We start from the raw sequence: 4,535 nt of genomic DNA, 5'->3' as shown, positions 1-4,535 counted from the left end.
ATGCCCATTCAGGAGACTAGGAGACAAGCAGTGGCGTGCACAGATTTTTTTTTTTGGGGGGGGGGGGGGCAGGTGCTCGAGGTGGGAACAGGGGCCATGTGGAACTTCCAGCTGCCTTACTAGGCTATAGAGGCTATAGTGTTATATCGGGGAATTGCATCACATGCTTTTGATCGTCAAACATTTGTAACGTATGATCATGTCAACATGGACCACAGTACATTGTGAGGAAAAAAAATCCAAAAAGGAACTTTCAAAAAGGGGCTTTTTTGCCCAAGTAGGGCAAAGGGGCAGGTGTTTTAGCACCACCAGGTCCCTATCTGTGCACGCCTATGGAGACTAAGGAATGAGAATGAGTGGAGTTCAGTGGAAATTCATGCCCATTTATGAGACAAGATTTTGTTCCACTTTATTGCATCGTTGACATGTGTCGTATGTCTTGTCCCTCTCTCTCCCTGGGCCCATGGCAACTGACCCCTTTGCCCCCCCACTCCCCTGTCGGCTTCCCTGTCTGTGACCCTGGTAAACTTATACGCTTTCCTGGCATGGATATGGCTGTGTATCTAACTCCCATAAAGTGGGAAGAACTGCACAGTAGGCCTACTTCATGAGCACACACACGCAGCTTTATTAAATCAGAAAATAACTGTATGGCATGTTTGTTTAGCGTTTTTTTTTTAAAAAAGCAGATGCACACAAACACACACACGTGCACGCGCAGACAAGCATGCACACACACATGCACGCATGCAGGCACACACACACATTGTTGCCTTCACCTTGGGCTGAGACTACACACACAAAGAACGCAGCAACGGAACAAATACCAATAGGAGTGGGGAAGGGAGGTGGAGAAAGAAATAATAACAAAAGAAAGGAGATTGGAGAGAGAGAGTTGGGGGGGGGTAGAGAGAGAGAGAGAGAGAGAGAGAGAGAGAGAGAGAGAGAGAGAGAGAGAGAGAGAGAGAGAGAGAGAGAGAGAGAGAGAGAGAGAAAGGGTGAGGGTGAGGATGGCTGTGTGACGGTGTGGATGAGTGAGAGAGAAAGAAAGGGAGGGAGAGAGAGAGAGAGAGAGAGAGAGAGAGAGAGAGAGAGAGAGATTGAATATGAAAGGAGAGATGGTATGATGGTGTGCACTGCAGCCAGAGAGGTGATGGATAACAGGAATGCCACCTATACGCCATGTCTCACCCTTCCTTTGTCACTCCTTCTTTTCTTCCGTCCCTTCTTTTCTTTCCCTCTTTCCCCCTTCTCTTCTAACGGGTCTCCATTTCTCTGCCTCTCTGTCGAAAAGGTTACTAAATGTCAGGAGGGGAGTTTTCATCATCTTCAATGGCTTTGCCTTTCCCTTGTATTGGCAGTCTGTGCGCACTGTATGTGTGTGTGTGCACACGTGTGTGTGTGTGTCTGTGTGTGTGTGTGTGTGTGTGTGTGTGTGTGTGTGTGTGTGTGTGTGTGTGTGTGTGTGTGTGTGCGTGTGCGTGTGCGTGTGCGTGTGTGTGTGTGTGTGCGTGCGTGCGTACATTTGTGTGTATGTGTGTGTACGTACTACATTTTTGTATGTCTTCGCATAGATGCATTTCGGTGTTTGTGCAGGATCATGTATGCATTTGTATACATATGGGAGGTATCATCATCTGTGTGTGTGTGTGTTTGTGTGTGTGTGTGTGTGTGTGTGTGTGTGTGTGTGTGTGTGTGTGTGTGTGTGTGTGTGTGTGTGTGTGTGTGTGTGTGTGTGTGTGTGTGTGCGTGCGTGCGTGTGTGTACTTCATGTCAATGTGGCCTAGTGCCATATTCTTCCATATCCACAGGGAGTCCACAAATAATATCTACAAATACCGGTCGAGCGCATGCACACACGCACACAAGCGGGTGGTACTAACTACCGCTTGTCTCCAAATATAATTCTCTTCCTAACTTGGTTATTTTCAGGTCTAATATACGGTAATATCATAGTTTAAGAAATCAGTGATTATGTACTGCTTCGTACTGTTTACTTGTTGATATTTCTCTGAGACATGGGTTGCTGACATTAGTGCCCATCTTTGATGACCAATTGATTTTTCAATCTGCCTTGGATGTTATGTCAACCTTTGCACAAATGATTCTTGAATCTTTATGTTATAAGAAACGGTATCCTGTCTGTAGTCAGGTTTTTGCTATTATGCACGTTGTTGTGTATATTTGAAAATATTCTACAATAGTTGACATATACAGGTAATTTCAAATGAAATTTACATGACATACTTTCAAAAGGACTGAGTAATGTATCTTTCTTGGAAAAAATCACCCCAGTTGATGGAATACTGGATGGGTTATTTTCTCACACAATACAGACACAAAGCCAGGCATCTGCACAGACACACCACCACGACTTGCAGAGTTGAGCACGGCACAGTTTACCGTCAGTGTCAATGAGTCCAACCTCCACTCATGTGGCTACAGACCCGTTCTCCCGCTGATGCAAGTTCACAACAATCAAAAGGCTGTTCAGCATTTGTTTAAAAACAACAAAAGAATAGAAAACAACAAACATGATTTCACAGCACTGTTGGCTTACATGCAGGGCCGCTGACAGCTTTGACTGGGCCCGGGACAAAATCACCTGAAAGGCCCCCCTCTCAATACATACAATGTCATGGGGTCCCAAGTATGGGTCCCCTCTTTTCCTGGGCCTGGGACAACTGTTCTCTTTTTCCCTCCCCTGTCAGCTTCCCCGCATACATGACACCTCAGTATGACTTGTTTTTCGGTTTTCCAAGTGTCTTCACAGGTGTAGCGCCACACGGCATGGCATCACCTTCTTAATGGGTAGGATCTCATAAACGGCATCATCCTCATCCTCCTTTTCTTCATTTCTTAATGTACTTCACAGGCCGCTTAATCTCCACGGATCTGTATGTGAGTTTATTTGTGTATTTAAATGTAACAGATGGTTTAAATGTTGAGAAATGTTGAAGAGAGAGAAAGAGAGAGAGAGAAAGAGGGAGACACTCCACATCCTCCTGTTTGCAATGTGTTTGCCAATGTAAGAGACGGGGAGAGAGAGGGAGGGAGAGAGAGAGAGAGAGAGAGAGAGAGAGAGAGAGAGAGAGAGAGAGAGAGAGAGAGAGAGAGAGAGAGAGAGAATAAACTCTTTCTCTTGTAGCGTGCAGGCAATTTAGTATGTGGAACAACAACACGCTGAGAGATTTTTTCGGCTCTTCTAACACACCCACTCATTCCCTTCCTCTCCTTTCCACTCCTCTCCGCTCCTTGCCTCTCCTTTCCTCTCCTCTCTGCTCCTCTCCTTTCCTTTCCTTTCCTTTCCTTTCCTCTCCTCTCCTCTCCTCTCCTCTCCACACTCCCCTCCTCTCCTCTTCATCCTCCCCTCTCCTCTCCTCTCCCCATCCTCTCCTCTCCTCTTCTCTTCTCTCCTCTCCTCTCCTCTCCCCATCCTCTCCTCTCCTCTCCTTTCCTCTCCTCTCTTCTCCTCTCATCTCCTCTCCCCTCCTCTCCTCTTCATCCTCCCCTCTCCTCTCCTCTCCCATCCTCTCCTCTTCTCTCCTCTCCTCTCCTCTCCTCTCCTCTCCTGTACTCTCCTCTTCCCCATCCTCTCCTCTTCCCATCCTCTCCTCTCCTCTTCCCTATCCTCTCCTCTCCTCTCCTCTCCACTCCTTTCCTCTCCTCTCCTCCCTTCCAAACCCCTCCTTGCCACCCCACACACACCCCTGTTTGTAATGCGTTTGCCAATGTAATTAGGAGTTATCTAGAATGCTTATGCAGTCATAAGTCACATCATAGCATTCATCTCTCCACTTTGCCTGGCCGTGTCTGTTCGCTCCTCCTCACCCTCCTCTGTGACGTATGGATTTGAGAAGGCCTTTGTAGGGATGACAAATTTGAGCAGGCTGGCAGTTTTATGGCTTCTTGAAAGCCTCGGGAAGAAATGGGAGGAGGGGGAGGGTAATAAACCTAATATTTTAATGGTGTGTGTGTTTTTGCCTGAGTCGAAACTTGCCTATTCGTCCCAATTACTGAACCACTCAGCTTGAAAATACATGCACACTGTTACACACAGAGACTCTGTCTTCCTCTCTGACACACACACACACACGCACACACACACACACTCTCTCTCTCTCACACACATAAATACACACACACACTCTCTCTCTCTCTCTCTCTCTCTCTCTCTCTCTCTCTCTCTCTCTCTCACACACACACACACACACACACACACACACACACACACACACACACACACACACACACACACACACACACACACACACACACACACACACACACACACACACACACACACACACACACACACACAAACACACCGACTGAAATGAGTTTACATATCCTTCTCTGATTGCTTCCAAATATGCAAAAAGCATCTCCCCTCCTCCTGCTCTAAATTATACTGAACATCTTTTAGACTAGAGATGTTTAGTCTGGTCTACTACGCATTACTCTGTCATCTCCGCTTAAGAAAGTGAGAACAAATAGTGGTTTGCTTACATATTGCAACCGTATGTCTGCCAATT

The sequence above is a fragment of the Engraulis encrasicolus genome, chromosome 4 (genome assembly GCF_034702125.1).
Source record: "Engraulis encrasicolus isolate BLACKSEA-1 chromosome 4, IST_EnEncr_1.0, whole genome shotgun sequence".
In the NCBI taxonomy this organism is placed as follows: domain Eukaryota; kingdom Metazoa; phylum Chordata; class Actinopteri; order Clupeiformes; family Engraulidae; genus Engraulis; species Engraulis encrasicolus.
Note: the sequence above shows the minus strand (reverse complement) of the source record.